The sequence below is a fragment of the Balaenoptera musculus genome, chromosome 13 (genome assembly GCF_009873245.2).
Source record: "Balaenoptera musculus isolate JJ_BM4_2016_0621 chromosome 13, mBalMus1.pri.v3, whole genome shotgun sequence".
NCBI classification, from domain to species: Eukaryota; Metazoa; Chordata; class Mammalia; order Artiodactyla; family Balaenopteridae; genus Balaenoptera; species Balaenoptera musculus.
Genome location: NC_045797.1, coordinates 49,337,571 through 49,356,636, shown reverse-complemented (window position 1 = coordinate 49,356,636; position 19,066 = coordinate 49,337,571). Strand labels below are relative to the sequence as shown.

General features: G+C 38.9%; 1 long non-coding RNA gene across 1 annotated transcript in view; it reads left to right on the top strand.

The window, feature by feature from the left end:
- Positions 1-2,279: 2,279 nt before the first annotated feature.
- The window catches only part of LOC118906069, a 269,158-nt gene continuing 252,371 nt past the window's right edge, over positions 2,280-19,066 (top strand). Inside the window, exon 1 of the long non-coding RNA XR_005022407.1 lies at positions 2,280-2,350. This is a non-coding gene — a long non-coding RNA (uncharacterized LOC118906069). The remainder of the gene's footprint in view (positions 2,351-19,066) is intronic.

Below are 19,066 nucleotides of genomic sequence, written 5' to 3'. Positions count from 1 at the left end.
AGACTTTCTTCAAAATCACGTATAACATTTATCATAAAAAGCCGTAATTTTAAACTGTTCATAATTTTTTAAATGGCAGTGCATTCATTCAATACAGTAATCACTTTTTGAGTCCCACCTCTGTACAAGACACCACGCCAGGCACAGATGTCATATTGGTGTAAGAGATCCATGTAGTCTCCACTTTCATGGGTCCTACTGTCTAGAAGGGAAGGGAGACATTAAGCGAATAATCCAGCAACTGAATACAATTGTGATAAAATAACATGAAGGAGACAGGTAAGATTCAAATTGTTCAGTTTGGAAGGTACCTTATAGTATCCATCAGCACCTCCGTATGTAGGAAAATATTAATTACCTCCGGACTATAAAACATATTCATGTTTATAATTGTAGACATTTAGAAAAACAAAGCGCTCATTGTAGAAAAACAAATGAAAGACTCAAAAATATTTAGGAAAAAAAGTAAAAATTATGTGAAATTGTCTTGTGCCCTTTAGAATGCCTTTGTCCATGGAGGTGGTCCTCCCTTTTCTATTGTGAGAGGAACTCGAGCTGTAGCTGATCATGTATATGACATTCCTCCTAAGCACCAGCTGCTGCATTGCTACCTACATCCTGCCCACACCTTGGGTCGGCTGAATTAGATATGTTTGATCCTTCTGTTTGTAGCCACTAGGGTCTACTAACAGCAGCCAGCAGCCATTCCAAGGGGCCCTGAATGGCCTTGAAGTTGTTTATGGGGTTGGTGTGAGCTGGTGCTGGACGGTGAGAAATCATAGGGGCGGTTGCCCTGAGACTGAGCTGCTGTTGTCTAGGCAACTTTATTAAGAACCATCTGTTCCTCAGAAAATGAAACCTAAATTAACTCTTGAGTTCTTAGAATTATGGCTTTTCATTCTTAACTGGTCCTTGGCATTTGGAAACTTCCAGGTCTCTTCAGTTGAGTCGTTTTCACCTTGTTTAGGGTCCTAAAATCCTCATCAAATGGAATTGCTCATAAAGGTCTCTTCTTTCTTAAATTACAATTAAAACAAATTCTTTCACCGTCCAGATGGCAGTCAATATATTTCTAGAATGAGATCCCCAGATTCAATGCTGAAATTCTGATTTGGCCTCCAATTCTAAGACCCTCCAAAGACAAACAAAAACCCAGAGGGTGGCATTTTTTAAAAGCATGTTTCTTCACCTAAGTGTAATGCGAAAAAAAATCACATGCATTTCCTGAGTTTTAGCTGTGGCAGCCTCACACCCATAATACACAGCATAAAATGAATTATGTGCTGCATTGGGGATCAGTGTAGCTTCTTTCAATATTTCCAACATGAAGAGTTTCTTCTTCAGTGTTAGAACAGACAGTTATTTGTTCAGTTGAGCAGGAGACAATAATAGTTAATCCTTTTATAAATACTTACAGTGTACCAGGCTATTTTAGGCACCATTTTGAAGATACTAACTCATGTAATCCTCACAACAATCTTATGGGACAAATGTGCTAGTATGCTTATTTTATAGATACAGAAACTGAGGCACAGAGAGGTTAAATAACTTGCCCAAGGTCACAAATCAGTAAAATTCAGAGCCAGGATTTGAACTTGGGTAATCAGGCTACAGAGTCTATGCTCTTAATTACTGTTACAGCACTTTTGAAAGAAATCAGCTTGTGCTCTGGAGTTACGGTACAGGAAATATTACCATTTTAAACACTAGAATTACACTTAGCACAACCAAATGCTCACACTGAGAGAGGTATGCAAGAACTAAGACTACACTACAGAATTGCAGGTTACAGATTCACACATCCCAGATAGTTAATTTAGGCTCATATTATTAAATTTCCTTCTATCTCTCTCTTATTCTTTCCATCTCGAACTTTCCCTCTCTCTCCTTGAAAAAGTATAGGCTTTGAATTCCAGTTTGAATTTTGGCTTCATTGTGCCTATAGTCTGTCCTTTTATGCTATTGTCCTTTGATGCTATTCCCTAAGTCCTTTGTTTTCCTCATCGTATGATCAGGCCACCCAAGATGGCTATTATTTTGCTCTCTGTCCATCCCCTGCTGGACCACTGCCTTCTTCACCTACACCCTACTCACCCGACTGACCTTCCTACACACTTGCTCCTAGCCCCAGCTGGTGACTGTTCTAACCTTTAGATCAGAACACCTTGAGAACTTATCAAAGGGGCAGTGAGGGCCATGCCCCTCTGCTAGTTTCCCTGATAACTGGTGAGCCAATCTGATGTTGGTAACCTCCCCCTCCCCCCAGGAGCCAGGAGAGGAGACTGCCGCCATGTCCTGACCACCTTCTGCCACGTGGTGAGGTGTCACTCCAGGACCTTGTTTCAGACAGGTAAGATCCCCCATCCATTAAACCATCGATGTCTCTGTTGCTGACCCTGGGCTCTTTCTTCAGTCTCGAGGATGGGCAAGTACAGGGCTCGCAGGCCTGCGGGGTGCGGTCCAATACTCATCTATAAAATTGGTCCATGATTTCCATGACAAAGTTCAAAGGAGGTAGAGTATATGAATACTGTGTAAAATATAATGCAGCCAGAATTTCGGGGATTGATTTTTATTATCTGTATGTGGAATAGGTGACCACTTACCTGGTGTAATTTGAAATCTTCCAAGGAGTTCTTGCTTTCTCCAAATATCTCTCATTGTTTTTTATCAGTGCTTGAAATCCTACCATTAAAAAGCAAATCCTTTAAGTTTTGAAGATTTTTATCTTAAAGAAATGACTGTTTAGATGTATATATGAGTGGGAGGCACAACTCTTAAACCTTTCCTGCTAATGCATTGGGGATGATCTAACAGATATTTGACTGTCTGTGCCTGTGGGAATGAGACAGTCAGCACTAGAATGGGAAAAAGGTGATAGGAAATAAACACTTTGCAGATGGTATATTGTTGCTAAATCTCAGCCTTGAGCTATTTGAAAGCCAGATATCTGTGCCCTTCTATTAATGATGATGTTACCAACTCTGATAATCTTTATAATTTTCTTATAGCAAGTTTGAGTGTAATACTTTCCTTATTAGAACTGTATTTTTGTACATTTATTTATGCTATGTATACTGAGTACCCACTCTATGCTATACATTGTTTCAGGTGGATTCCATACAATGATGAGGAAGACAGTGTCTAGTGAGGAATAGGGAATTCAGACAACAAGCAGGTGATTATTGCACAATGTGATGAGGGCTGAGAGAGATGGCTAGTGTGGTGTGCCCTTGACATTCTGTTGGAGGAAATCCTACCAATGCTTTTGGAGGACAGGGAGGGTTTCCCCAGAGAAATCTAAGAACACAAGTGAAAGAAAGAACGAGCCAGGCAAAGCTGTGATGGGGAGGGGGTGGGGGATTTGTGTTTCAGATTAAGAGAGAGGTACATTCAGAGATCCTGAGCTGAGATAAAGCAATGTAGCTTCAGAGAACTGAAGAGTGTTCCAAATGGCTTGATCATAGAATGTAAAATAAGAATTGGAATTTAAAAGGTAAATGAAGATAAAGTCAAGGAAGGCCTTGGAACTCACATTAAGGAGTTTGAATTCTATTAGTGTTTATGTACTGCTGAGCTGGGGAGCTGAATCAGAGTTTGCATTTTTGTGGTTCCAGACCCTCTCTGACTTCTACAGCCTTCCCCCTCACCCACTGTGTGCCACCCAGACACACTTCCACCTTGTCTCCATGCACATTCTACTTAAACCAGTCTTGCCCCCAAATCCCATTCCCCTCACTTCTTATAAGCCTTTATGGAAAGGCCAGTTTCTCAGTCAGACCTTTGTTCGCCCTATATTTATAAGATCAGTCCTCCTTCTTAACATTCTCTACCCCCTGCCCCCAGCTCCCCAGCTCCCCAGCTCCCTCCCTCTCTCACAGTATTTGCCAATATCTGATATACTAGATAATCTATCTATCTATCTATCTATCTATCTATCTATCTATCTATCTATCTATCTATCTATCTATCTATCTATCATCTATCTACATCATCCGTCATCCATTTACCTGTTCCCCACCCTACTGTCACTAAAATGTAACTTCCCTGAGGGCTTGGATTTAAGTTGAGAGTAGTTCCTGGCACATAGTAGGAGGTAAAACATATGTACTTACTAAGTGAAAAAATAAAAGATTTTGAGTGGTCACTCTAGCTTCAATGTGGAAATAGGATTGGTGGCAGGCCTGGAACCAGGAAGGCCAACTGGAAGCTGTGGTGGAAATTCAGACAAGAGCAGGATAGTGTCCTGCACCACTGATTCTAGAAATTTTTAGAGAATGAATGAATAGGGCTTATTAATTGCTTGGGAATGATAGTGGTAGAGGTGGTGGTAGGGTATCAATAAGGGGAAGGAGTAATGTCAAATGATGCCTGGGTCTGATAGATTGAATTATTTGGAAAGAAAATATTACTTCCATCCTTGCTGATGTTGGATTTGGTCATGAACTCGCTTTGGCTGATGGACTATTAACAGAGCAATGTGAGCAAGAACTTTAAATGTCCTTGTGTGGTTGGTTGGCTCTTTCCCTCTAATAATGCAGCATCTGAAGAAAATGTTCAGGGTAGCCATTTGCCTTTTTAACCTGGGCCCCAGAGTCTACACATGCGGACCAGACCTGGACCCACATCCTATTAACTTGAGCTAAGCTACTTGATCTGCAGAGGAAGCAGAGTTGCCCAGCCAAGCTTACACAATCAAATAAAATGATAGTTAGCTTTTAGACCTACATGCAGGAGAATGAATGTATTAACTGAGTTTTGAGGTAGTTTGTTACACAGTGTTATTATAGAAATAGCTGACTTAGACACCAAGGTTCTGGCTTGGACTACTTGGAAGACAGTTGGTACCTTCTATAAACACAGGGAATCTAGAAAAAGACCATATTGGAAGAGAGCAAGATATTGAGTTCAGATTTGGACAGGTCAGGTTTGAGGTGCCTATGTGACATCCAAGCACTTTGGTCCAGTTGGTAGAGAGATACTTGTGTCTGTAGCCCACGAGGGACAGCTGATCAAGAACTATGATTTGGGAACCACTACCACATACAAAATGACAGAAGTGATGAAGGAGTGAATAGAATGAGAAGAGACCCTAGGGCAGAGACCTGAGAGGCGTTTCATTTTAAAGGACAGAGACTGAAGAACCCTCAAAGAAGCTGGAGTTCATAAGCAAGTTGAAGGCAGCACGGCATAGGTGAGAGCAATGTGCATTCCTTGTTTGGGGACTGGTTCATATGTGTCTCCCAGACCCAGAGAGTGTAGCTCTGACTAACAGCTTCTCTGAGTTTGCTTCCATTCTCTTGTCCACATCCTCCACAGCTCTCAACAGAAACAATAATAGCTCCAGAGGACTCAGAAGACCATTTTCTATTGCCCCTTCCCAGGCTATGTGCAACGGCCATTTCTGAACCCCTCATTATGGAAACACATAACAAGTCATAAGTTCCCTGTGATTATCAGGAAGGGCAAGGAAGGGCAGAAGTGTTCTCCTCTGCTCAATGATCCATGCAGCTCGAGCAATATCCATTGCAGGCAAATTCAAAGCAGAAATAAGTTGAGATGTACAGCCCAGCAGTTCTCATAAATGAACTTAGTTCAAGTTGAATTAAGGTTATCTGTGAAAATGTGTTCCAAAATGATTTTCTTCAATATTGAGGACACCAAATCATTCTGAAAAATGGTCTAGCACTTACGGTAAATGTTTCTATTATAACCTTATAATTCTATAGAAGTTAGACTAGGGACCTGTAATGAGCTTATTGAAATGGTGAACACTACATGCTATTTAATATTTGCTCACTTTTTTGAAAGCAAAAAGACCTCTTCATTCTGTTTTTGCTGACTGCTCTCAGCTGATTTGTGAATGGGTAAAAAGACCATGTTTGCCAGGCGTGGAAAAAACAATCTGTTGAAGCTGGAAATTACACATTATTGTTCTTGGTGAAGAAGGGTGATGGCATTTGAAAGAGACAGGACTCTTTCTGCTGGAGAATTCTTCCAGCAGCATTTTCAGATTTTAGGGGACGAGTCAGCTTTCTAACTTCTCTCATTGCTTCCTGATCAATCGCACCCAGACTTGACTTAAAACTTTCTGAATCACACTTCATAAAGTGCTGCAGGGGTGGGGAAGGTCAAAGGAGCCAGGAAAATTTTCCCAGAGGAGCCACATCTGGAGGAGACCCAAAGGAGTATAATTTAACTGGCTACTGGAGGAGGGATTAGGTCTCTATATTCAGTACAATGGGGAGCCATTAAGTATTTCAAGCATTAGGGGAGCATGACAAGATTTATTTTGAGAAAAGACCACTTGGGTAGCTGACTGAAAAGAAGCAAGAGTTGGTAAAGGTCAATCAGTTAGGAAGCTACTGCAATGGAGTTGTCCAGGTAAAAGATACTGCTAGGTTGGATTAGGGTGAAGGTGGTGAGAAAATGTATTTGAGAAATAATTAGAAGGTAGCCTAGGCAGAGCTTGGAAATGGATACAAAATGATGAAGATGAACAGTGTAAGAATCAACTTATAGGACTGACCAAATATTGGAAGAGAACCACTTTCTACTCTTGATTTAGTTACTTGGAGTGCAAAGTGAGGGGAGTTGGTGCAAGAAGGTAATTAATTTGGTTTAGGACATTTTAAGAATGAAGGTTTTTTTAAATTTAATTTAATTTAATTTTTTTTGAATTTTTGAATTTTATTTTATTTATTTTTTTATACAGCAGGTTCTTACTAGTCATCAATTTTATACACATCAGTGTATACATGTCAATCCCAATCTCCCAATTTATCCCACCACCACACCCACCCCCCCTGCCGCTTTCCCCCCTTGGTGTCCATACGTTTGTTCTCTACATCTGTGTCTCAGTTTCTGCCCTGCAAACTGGTTCATCTGTACCTTTTTTCTAGGTTCCACATATATGCGTTAATATACGATATTTGTTTTTCTCTTTCTGACTTACTTCACTCTGTATGGCAGTCTCTAGATCCATCCACGTCTCAACAAATGACTCAATTTCATTCCTTTTTATGGCTGAGTAATATTCCATTGTATATATGTACCACTTCTTCTTTATCCATTCGTCTGTCGATGGGCATTTAGGTTGCTTCCATGACCTGGCTATTGTAAATAGTGCTGCAATGAACATTGGGGTACATGTGTCTTTTTGAATGATGGTTTTCTCTGGGTATATGCCCAGTAGTGGGATTGCTGGGTCATATGGTAATTCTAGTTTTAGTTTTTTAAGGAACCTCCATATTGTTCTCCATAGTGGCTGTATCAATTTACATTCCCACCAACAGTGCAAGAGGGTTCCCTTTTCTCCACACCCTCTCCAGCATTTGTTGTTTGCAGATTTTCTGTTGATGCCCATTCTAACTGGTGTGAGGTGATACCTCATTGTAGGTTTGATTTGAATTTCTCTAATAATTAGTGATGTTGAGCATCTTTTCATGTGCTTCTTGGCCATCTGTAAGTCTTCTTTGGAGAAATGTGTATTTAGGTCTTCTGCCCATTTTTGGATTGGGTTGTTTGTTTCTTTAATATTGAGCTGCATGAGCTGTTTATATATTTGGAGATTAATCCTTTGTCTGTTGATTCGTTTGCAAATATTTTCTCCCATTCTGAGGGTTGTCTTTTCGTCTTGTTTATGGTTTCCTTTGATGTGCAAAAGTTTTGAAGTTTCATTAGGTCCCATTTCTTTATTTTTGTTTTTATTTCCATTACTCTAGGAGGTGGATCAAAAAGGCTCTTGCTGTGATTAATGTCATAGAGTGTTCTTCCTATGTTTTCCTCTAAGAGTTTTATAGTGTCCAGTCTTATATTTAGGTCTCTAATCCATTTTGAGTTTATTTTTGTGTATGGTGTTAGGGACTGTTCTAATTTCATTCTTTTACATGTAGCTGTCCAGTTATCCCAGCACCACTTATTGAAGAGACTGTCTTTTCTCCATTGTATATCCTTGCCTCCTTTGTCATAGATTAGTTGATAGGTGCGTGGGTTTATCTCTGGGCTTTCTATCTTGTTCCATTGATCTATGTTTCTGTTTTTGTGCCAGTACCACATTTTCTTGATTACTGTAGCTTTGTAGTATAGTCTGAAGTCAGGGAGTCTGATTCCTCCAGCTCCGTTTTTTTCCCTCAAGACTGCTTTGGCTATTCGGGGTCTTTTGTGTCTCCATACAAATTTTAAGATTTTTTGTTCTAGTTCTGTAAAAAGTGCCATTGGTAATTTGATAGGGATTGCATTGAATCTGTAGATTGCTTTGGGTAGTATAGTGATTTTCACAATATTGATTCTTCCAATCCAAGAACATGGTGTATCTCTCCATCTGTTGGTATCATCTTTAATTTCTTTCATCAGTGTCTTATAGTTTTCTGCATACAGGTCTTTTGTCTCCCTATGTAGGTTTATTCCTACATTTTATTCTTTTTGTTGCAATGGTAAATGGGAGTGTTTCCTTAATTTCTCTTTCAGATTTTTCATCATTAGTATATAGGAATGCAAGAGGTTTCTGTGCATTAATTTTGTATCCTGCAACTTTACCAAATTCATTGATTAGCTCTAGTAGTTTCCTGGTGGCATCTTTAGGATTCTCTATGTATACTAACATGTCATCTGCAAACAGTGACAGTTTTACTTCTTCTTTTCCAATTTGTATTCCTTTTATTTCTTTTTCTTCTCTGATTGCCGTGGCTAGGACTTCCAAAACTATGTTGAATAATACTGGTGAGAGTGGACATCCTTGTCCTGTTCCTGATCTTAGAGGAAATGCTTTCACTTTTTCACCATTGAGAATGTTTGCTGTGGGTTTGTCATATATGGCCTTTATTATGTTGAGGTAGGTTCCCTCTATGCCCACTTTCTGGAGAGTTTTTATCATAAATGGGTGTTGAATTTTGTCAACAGCTTTTTCTGCATCCATTAAGATGATCATATGGTTTTTCTTCTTCAATTTGTTAATATGGTGTATCACACTGATTGATTTGCATATATTGAAGAATCCTTGCATCCCTGGGATAAATCCCACTTGATCATGTTGTATCATCCTTTTAATGTGTTGTTGGATTCTGTTTGCTAGTATTTTGTTGAGGATTTTTGCATCTATATTCATCAGTGATATTGGCCTGTAATTTTCTTTTCTTGTAGTATTTTTGTCTGGTTTTGGTATCATAGTGATGGTGGCCTCATAGAATGAGCTTGGGAGTGTTCCTTCCTCTGCAAGTTTTTGGAAGAGTTTGAGAAGGATAGGTGTTAGCTCTTCTCTAAATGTTTGATAGAATTCACCTGTGAAGCCATCTGGTCCTGGACTTTTGTTTGTTGGAAGATATTTAATCACAGTTTCAATTTCATTACTTGTGCTTGGTCTGTTTATATTTTCTATTTCTTCCTGGTTCAGTCTTGGGAGGTTATACCTTTGTAAGAATTTGTCCATTTCTTCCAGGTTGTCCATTTTATTGGCATAGAGTTACTTGTAGTAGTCTCTTAGGGTGCTTTGTATTTCTGTGGTGTCTGTTGTAACTTCTCCTTTTTCATTTCTAATTTTATTGATTTGAGTCCTCTCCCACTTTTTCTTGATGAATCTGGCTAATGGTTTATCAATTTTGTTTATCTTCTCAAAGAACCAGCTTTTAGTTTTATTGATCTTTGCTATTGTTTTCTTTGTTTCTATTTCATTTATTTCTGCTCTGATCTTTAGGATTTCTTTCCTTCTACTAACTTTGGGTTTTGTTTGTTCTTCTTTCTCTAGTTCCTTTAGGTGTAAGGTTAGATGGTTTATTTGTGATTTTTCTTGTTTCTTGAGGTAGGCTTGTATAGCTATAAACTTCCCTCTTAGAACTGCTTTTGCTGCATCCCATAGGTTTTGGATCATCGTGTTTTCATTGTTATTTGTCTCTAGGTATTTTTTGATTTCCTCTTTGATTTCTTCAGTGATCTCTTGGTTGTTTAGTAACGTATTGTTTAGCCTCCATGTGTTTGTGTTTTTACGGTTTTTTTCCTGTAATTCATTTCTAATCTCATAGCATTGTGGTCAGAAAAGATGCTTGATATGATTTCAGTTTTCTTAAATTTACTGAGGCTGATTTGTGACCCAAGATGTGATCTATCCTGGAGAATGTTCCATGCGCACTTGAGAAGAAAGTGTAATCTGCTGTTTTTGGATGGAATGTCCTATAAATATCAATTAAATCTATCTGGTCTATTGTGTCATTTAAAGCTTGTGTTTCCTTATTTATTTTCATTTTGGATGATCTGTCCATTGGTGTAAGTGAGGTGTTAAAGTCCCCCACTATTATTGTGTCTCTGTCTTTGATTTTTGCCAATTTGATTACTGTGTGTCTCAGTGTGTTTCTCCTTGGGTTTATCCTGCCTGGGACTCTCTGTGCTTCCTGGACTTGGGTGGCTATTTCCTTCCCATGTTAGGGAAGTTTTCGACTATAATCTCTTCATATATTTTCTCTGGTCCTTTCTCTCTCTCTTTTCCTTCTGGGACCCTTATAATGCGAATGTTGTTGCGTTTAATGTTGTCCCAGAGGTCTCTTAGGCTGTCTTCATTTCTTTTCATTCTTTTTTCTTTATTCTGTTCAGCAGAAGTGAATTCCACCATTCTATCTTCCAGGTCACTTATCCATTCTTCTGCCTCAGTTATTCTGCTATTGATTCCTTCTAGTGTAGTTGTCATTTCAGTTATTGTATTTTTCATCTCTGTTTGTTTGTTCTTTAATTCTTCTAGGTGTTTGTTAAACATTTCTTGCATCTTCTCAATCTTTGCCTCCATTCTTTTTCCAAGGTCCTGGATCATCTTCACTATCATTATTCTGAATTCTTTTTCTGGGAGGTTGCCTATCTCCACTTCATTTAGTTGTTTTTCTGGGGTTTTATCTTGTTCCTTCATCTGGTACATAGCCCTCTGCCTTTTCATCTTATCTATCTTTCTGTGAATGTGGGTTTTGTTCCACAGGCTGCAGGATTGTAGTTCTTCTTGCTTCTGCTGTCTGCCCTCTGGTGGATGAGACTATCTCAAGAATGAAATATTATTGAGACATCAAAGTGGAGGTGTTAAGCAAGCAGGTGGATATATTGATCTAGATTGCAGAGGGAAGCCTTGAGATAAAGATTGATTTGTAAATTACATTGGTGGTAATTAGAGCTGAAGGCATGGATAAATTCTGTAGGGAGAGGATACCGAGTGAGTAAAGTAGAGGGTCTTGAACAGCACTGGGTAAGTACAGAATTTAATGCTGGCAGGGTGAAAGGAGATAAGATGTCAGAGAAGACAAGGCAGGGAGCAGTGAGGAGGAGGAGAAGCAGAACAATGAGATGGAGCAGAGGAACAGAATGTCTTAAGAACAGGGAAGTGGTCAGCAGCATCAGGTAGGATGAGATTGACAAACATCCACTGAATTCAGTGGCAGGGAGGCATTTGGTAAGTAATGTGGAGAAGAAGCCACAGTGGAGTGTGGCTATTGAGTATATGTAACTCCATGTAAAGTTTGACTTCGAAAGGGAATAGAGAGACAGGGTGTTAGATGAATCAGGATGGAAATGGCAGGTCAAAAAAGGTTTTTGCACAGTTGTTCTTTTTATGGAAGACAGTTGATCATGTTGAAAAGTAAACAGGATGATAAAGATCAAAGTAGTGTGTTGGAAGAGAGAAATTTTTTTGAAAGTAATGTCATTAAAGGGTACAATCAGGACTAAGTTATACCAGGGAATGTGCCTGGAAGATGGAGAAGCAGTGTAGGTCACTGGAGGAGGAGGGGGGGGTAAGGAAATGAACAGCCTGGGTGTTGGAAAGGGAATCCATGTGGAAGAATAAGTGCCCGGATTTATAGTGGGGCTTGGAATGGAGAAAATGTTATAGGCTAAGTGCCAAAATCTGTAGTTAATAAGAGGACCTAATCAAGGGTGTGACAGATGACAGCAACAAGGGAGGGGATGGTGGGATTGCTGTAAAGCCTAGACATCAAAGCAGCAGATATTTTTGTCAGAGGCTGGGAAGTAGTGGTAGAGAGTTAGGAGGACATCAACTCCACCTGTGGTCCCTAAGGTCACAATCTGAGAGGACTGGAAGTAGGTCCTGAACGGTAGAGCATGCTCAGTTAAAATCAGGCATTCTGGGGAATGCATGGGGTGAAATTGGGGTTTGAGAGGATTTTTACTGGATATGGAGTAGCAGATTCAATGTCGACAGTGGAAGGTTAAGCATCACCAAAAATAATAATTGATTTTTTAAAAAAATTTTGTCACTAAATCTTTAAAATTTAAATACTAAAAAAAGACAAAGTAAATTTAAAAACATGAAATATCTCAAAGCTTGTCTAAATCTACTTTTGGTCGGGACTTTCCTGGAGGTCCAGTGCTTAAGACTCCGAGCTTCCACTGCAGGGGGTGCGGGTGTTTTTTTTTTTTAGTTATCCATTTTATACATATTAGTGTATATGTGTCAATCCCGATCTCCCAATTCATCACACCACCACCCCCGCCAGGGGGCGAGGGTTTGATCCCTGTTCGGGAACTAAGATGCCACATGCTGCCCGGAGTGGCCAAAAAAGTAAAAATAAATAAATAAATCTACTTTTTGGTGAATTCAAATTGAGGCTTTTAAATAATAAATTTTATTTCTTTTTAGACTATAATTAGGAAGCAAAGAGTTTCCAGCTGGGATATTAGTGATTTCACTATTTTTTTTTAAATATCAAAAATAACCATAATTACATTTCCCCTGAACATATATGTTGACTATTCCATTGGATAGTCAGGGAACTTCACCAAAGAGCCACTCTAGCAAAGAAAACAAACCTTTTATTTGAATGGGGCTTTTCAGTGCACACAACTGCAATGGGCACATAGGCCATGCTATAAAAATGTATTGCTTGCAAGGTTATGCTTCACGCTGAGTGCAGTGGGACTTCTACATGGATAAAATTAAGTAAGTGGCCAACAGCTCCCAACAGCCACATATAATAACCAGAGCCTCAAGAGCTCTTACCAGCTCAACTAGGCAGGAAGATTTAAGGTTAAGTGTTGTGAAAGGAAAAGCAAAATGGATATGGTATTGGTAAGAGAGCCCTCTAAAATGGAGCTGGGAGGCCATCAGGAAAGTGTGACTCATGCATGTCTCAGCCTGGATGGAATCTAATCTTTTGGCCACTTATTGTCAATGCAGGCATCCAGCACAGTGTTCCGGAAAGTCAAGATACTTATCAGACCCTTACCCTAAGATAACTTATGACAACCTGTCTACTTATTGGACCCTTACCCTAAATAATTTGTGACAGTCTATTCCTTAAGGACAAATATTTCCTTTCCTGCGTCAGAGTCAATCATAATTCCTGCCAAAAGAGCCTTGTGGCATTTGCCTTTTTAAGCTCCTGACTCTTTCTATTCCCCAGAACACTCTTTCAGTTTTACCAGAATCTGTGTCTCCAAAACTGCAATTCTGAAGACCCCAAATAAACTCTTTGCAGCTTTCTGCATTTCATGGTCAATGGTGTTAGCACCCAGACAGGCAGACTTTTTGTTACTATTACTTATCTATCTGTATTCATTTCTATTCTTTGGCATGTACTCAGCTCTATTTTGGGTAGTTTAGAGAATCTTATTCTCTGTTCAGAAAGTTGAGGAAGGAATAAGAGATACTGAGTAGTGAGCAATTTTAGTTAGAGGCATTTTAGTAACATGGAAACAGCAAACAGAGTTTATAAAATGAGTTATTAGTTGAACCAGGAGTGGAACCCAGGATTTCTGATCCTCAGTTTGCCATTTAGCTTTGGGCCTTAGCATATCATGTAGTGTCATTTTATTTCCATTTTAAATGCCCAGAAGAGTTTTATTCATAGACACCTCTGTTGCCAACTATCTTTTTAGAACTTGGCTCCAAATTTTTTCCCCTTTCTCCAATACATAACAAGCATGAATGCTATAAATTGCCAATAAAGAAATGGGCACCCATCCTTACAAGATGAGCTCTAAAAAGACACAATCATCACAGCCAGTGATAAAAACCTCTATTCCTAATTGTCTATGGTAGGGAGTAGGGATACGGTTCTTGAGACCTGAAAGTCACACAGACATTGGAAAAGTGAAGAGAATGGTAATTTTCCAATGTCCCTGATTAAAGCCATCTGTGCTTCCCTAGTGCTGTTCCTCTAATGCATTCTAATGCAAAATAGTCTCTTCTCTTGTTTATTTTGGAACACAGCTGTTGTCTTAATTGAGCCTAACAGATAATGGAAGTGTTGTTGCCCCCCCCCCCGCCCCCCTTCTCCAAACAAGCAGTTTGTGGGATTTGAGGAAGATGGGAGGGGATCATCTTTGCTACTGGGAATCTGTATGTCTGTTCTAGTTCTCCAAGTGTACTTATTTATTTATGTTGTTACAACTGGGAAGTAGAAAATATGTGTGTGTATATGTGTGTGCACATGGGTGTGTGTCCTATTTCTCTTTTGAACTTGAATTTGTTTTTCCTTGAATTTGTGTCTTTTGATAGATTCCCCCCCCTACATTGTTATCACATGATACATCCAGTGATTCAAGTTGAGCTTTCAAAGAAAATTTTTTTCTTGCGCTTACCTTCTCCAAACTGAAGGAGTACAAATAATATAAGTAAAATATATGCAATAATAGCGAAAAAGGCTGGGAGTGAGTGCTAATGGAATTATAGTATCATAAGGTTCCTACATTTGTCAAATGTGAAGATGAATTGAAAACAGTGAAATATGAACTGACTCAATGTTGATTCTATATAGACTGTGATACAGCTACTAAAAAATAATAAAAATGTTATACAGTAGATAAAAAGACATTACAGGGAATACAATGGAATGCAAAAGATATTTAATTAACCTAAAGATAACAGGATAAGAGGGGGAAAATCATAAAAATCTTAAAACATATGGGATGAATAAAAAACAATAACAAATTGGTACACAAATATAATAAACTAAACACTCCAATTAAAGTTAGATATTGTCAGACTAGATAAAATAGCAAGGACCAAACATAAAAGAGAAACTTTAAATGCTAAGACACAGATGGTTTGAAAGAGAAAGTTTAGCAAATGATATACCATGTTAACAGCCTAAGAAAGAAAAAGTATGTTTCACATAAATTTAGTCATTTCATAATAATAAAGGAATTACTTCAGTGGAATGACATCATAATTCTAAACTTGTATATAACTAAAAACAGAGCTTCAAAATTTATAAAGCAAAAATTGACAGAACTAAAGAAAGAAATAGGTAAATCTATAATCATAGTTGGAGATTTTAATATTTTATTCTCAGTAATTGTCAGACAAAGTTGATAAAAGAATACACAGGGATATAGAGGTTCTGAATAACACAATCAACCCAGTAGGCCTAATTAACATTTACAGAATACTAAACCCAACAATTAAAGAGCACATTTTTTTTTAATATTTCAATATATTTGAAGATACTTAAGTCTTATAGACTAATATGTCATGATCTATTAAGCAGTACAAGAATTTCAACCTTTGTAAATCATTCAAAGTAATGAACTACACTAAAAGAATAAAGGAGAAAAAAATCCGATAATTGTCTAATAGAAGCAGAAAAACATTTGAGTAAATTCACTCATGATAAAAATTCCCAGCAAATTAAGAATAAAAAATAACTTTGACCATTTAATAAAGGGCATCTATGAATATATTGAATGCTTTCTCCTAAGAATGGGAAAAAGGCAATGATGGCCACTCTTGTCATTTTATTCAGTATTATATTCAAGGTTCTCACCAGTGCAATAGGCAAGAAAAGTTGTAAAGACTGGAGAGAAAAAGCATGATTTTTTTCACGTAGAAAATATTAAAGAATCTGCAAAATTACTAAAATTAATAAGTGAATTTGATAATGTTGCAGGATAAATGGGTCAATGTACATAAATGATAAAACAATTAGAAAATAAAGTTAAAAATCAAATCCTACTTATGATAGCATCAAAAAATCAAATATCTAACAAATACTTAACAAAATACGTGTAAAACCTTTACACTGAAAACTATAAAATATTGCTGAGAGAATTTAAAGATAACCTAAAAAGTAGCAAGATAGGCCATAATCGTGGATTAGAAACATAAGATATCAATTATTCTCAAATTTATCTATTCAGTACAATTCCAGTCAATACCCAAGGAAGCTTTTTAAAAAATGGGAGCTGATTAAAAAATGAGTTAATTTGCATAAATAAGGTAATATAATAGAATTTTTCTGTTCTTTAAGAAAAAAAAGCCATAAAAGTTCAGTAAAAAAAAAACCGACAATTGACAATGGGTCTTGTTCTCTGGGAGACATTAGAGAGTGATGGAGTCTGTGTCACACTGGAGAGTGTTCTTATCTCAGGAGGGCAGCACCTACTGAGCTAGAGGGAACTGTTACTTTGTGGAAAAGGTGATGGCCAGTACCGCCAGGGCTTCTGAATTTTCAAAAGAAGCTAGCTATCAGGATATTTATGTGAAAGCTTCTAAGTGTTAATTTTTGAAATAATTCAATCCATTTTTTCTAGCTGCGAGAATGGGAAAAATAAAATATCTGAGGATCTGAGGGTCTTATTCCATCCCTACGTGCTCTGGTAAAGACTCTAACACATGGCAGTTCTGTAAAGAAAATACTCAATGGGGGATAAGATTGAGTTTGCCTTTGATGTCTTAGACCTATAATTTTTAATATTTGTTGAATACTCTGTAATGTGTCAGGCAGTAACTTCAGGAACTACTTACATCCTACATAAGGAAATTTTGAGCCTTTGGAAACTTAAGTAGCATATACATGGAGGAGCTGGCATTCAAGCCCAGGTTTGTATGATTGCAGAACTCAGCCACATAACTGTATTCCTCCCCAGTATGGAGCAGATGAGGAATGAGGGAATGAGAGAAGTCCAGGCTGAGGAAGCAGCACAAGTAAGAGGTGAAAGTCACAACCCCGCACAAAGTTTGCCTCTTCTAATTCATGTCATCTCCTCTCACTTTCCTCCCAGAGGAACAGAAAATGCTTGTTTGTTTTTGTTATTTTATTTTACTCTTTTTAACCATGTCTGGACCAGACAATCAGTACATTTACTCTTTACATAAAGAACACCTCTTGGAATGTCATTGTTTAGGACTTACCTCTTTCTCTGCAAGCAAAGATTATATTCTTGGCTGACCTCAGTGAGCATAGTAATTTCAAGACATGGAACTAATAATCTACTTGAGCATCAGTGAGTCCAGCAAATGAGCTGCATTGTCCCTTCTCATGTGTGATTAAAATCAGAATGAGAAGGCAGGTTCAGGAAGGATGCTTAAGCACAGAGATACATGGAAAAGAAACAAAAAAACAAAGGGACACACAGAGGAATAGTGGGTAATCTTCCCAGCCTGCCTGCGCAATAGGGCCGCTGAAGCACATTCTCCCCTGAGCTACCAGCGAGAGCGGCTTCCCCTACCATTACTTGCTGTGAAGCCTGCCCACTTCAGCACAGACCTTCTGTGGATCAGGGGGTGAAGACCCAAGGACACAAGGTTGTTCCAAATAAGGACGGGTCTTTTCCCCCAGAGAGCCAAAGGGGCAGTCGTACTTCCAGAGGGCTCTAAGCAGGTAAACTGAGTTGAGTTGGTTCTTTTTAGCACAACATATAGGGAGGCAATCCATACACATGTAGGTGCTAAGCCACCTCCAACTGGTGTAGGCCCTTGGGCTCCCAAGCTACAATATTTGTACCTTTCCTTCTCTCCCATCACTTGCCCTGCTCACCTACTCATTCATTTCCCTCAATAAGTCTCACATGGGAAATACCAGGAACAAAGGCAAAACAAAAGTAGCCATGAAGGGTTTGAAAAATGTCACTAAGGGGAAGACCACTGAGTGTGTTTGTTAAAGGCAGAGTTACTAGGTTTTTAAAAATAATTTTAATCCAGTGGACACGCCCTCAGAACACTCACAGCTAGTGGATAAGACCCACCCTTACTGTAACATAATCAGTACCACACAGAGATATATGCCCATTGCTTTGAGATCTCAGAGGAGGGTGTGAAGGATTTCGCCTGAAGCCAGTTGGGAGTGGAAGTAAGGAAAGGCTCAGGCATTTCAGTGGGTGGTTAGGACCACACAGCTTGAGCCCCGCACAAGAGTGCCCAGCCCCTCCCCCCAACAAAGTCGTGCAGGGCAACCCTCTCTATAATTTCCCGCCCAAGTTGGAACCTTTTCGGTGGCAGGCCTTCTCCATTTCCTGCAGCTTTGAGCACTCTGACCTCCATTCCTGTGAGATGCTTTCACTTGGTCCACCTCACCCTTGATAACTGGCGTGAGCCTTCACAGGAGAGCTGCCAAACATCCTGGATTCAGCAAAGGACTGATGCATGACTTGCACGGGTCCCACCCTGATGAAGGGTCTGACCCTTTGTTGCTCCATGGCTCTCCTGAATCCTAGCCCCTGTTTTTGCCCTGTCTCTTTGCCTCATCCCTGCTTCCCTTATGGTCTTTCCTGCACATTCTTGCTCTACTTTCCCCTGCAGACCTCCTGGCCCCCCAATTAGTTTCTTTACTTTCAACCCAGATACTGGACTCACCTCTTTTTAGTATTTTCCCCCTGGATTTGCCTTAGGGCTTGACCTGACTTTTCTGCTTTCATATACTTTGGTATGAAATGATTGACATTATGCTAATCTACATAATAGGTGTTTACATGTGCTTATTCCTCAGGCCTGTGCTCCGGCGCTTCTCATGTTTTATAGAATAGGAGCTAGGCTTCAGAGTCAGACAGAACTGGGTTTGAATCACATTTAATCACTGTTTGTCTTTGGGCAAATTACATAAACTCTTAGTCTTAGTTCCCTCACTTATGAACTTGGTATGATAATCATACCTTCCTTGCTTAAGTCATAGAGCAGTTGCAAGTAGTTCATGAAACAATGCCCATAAGCTATTTAGGACAGTGACTAAAACATAGTAAATTTTCAATAAATGTTACTTATGGTGCCAATTGGTACCCAGTCACATCTAAATAGATGTTCAGTAAACATAGTGCAAAATCAATAGGGAAAACAGCCAAAAGATCCAAAATAAGAACACACGCA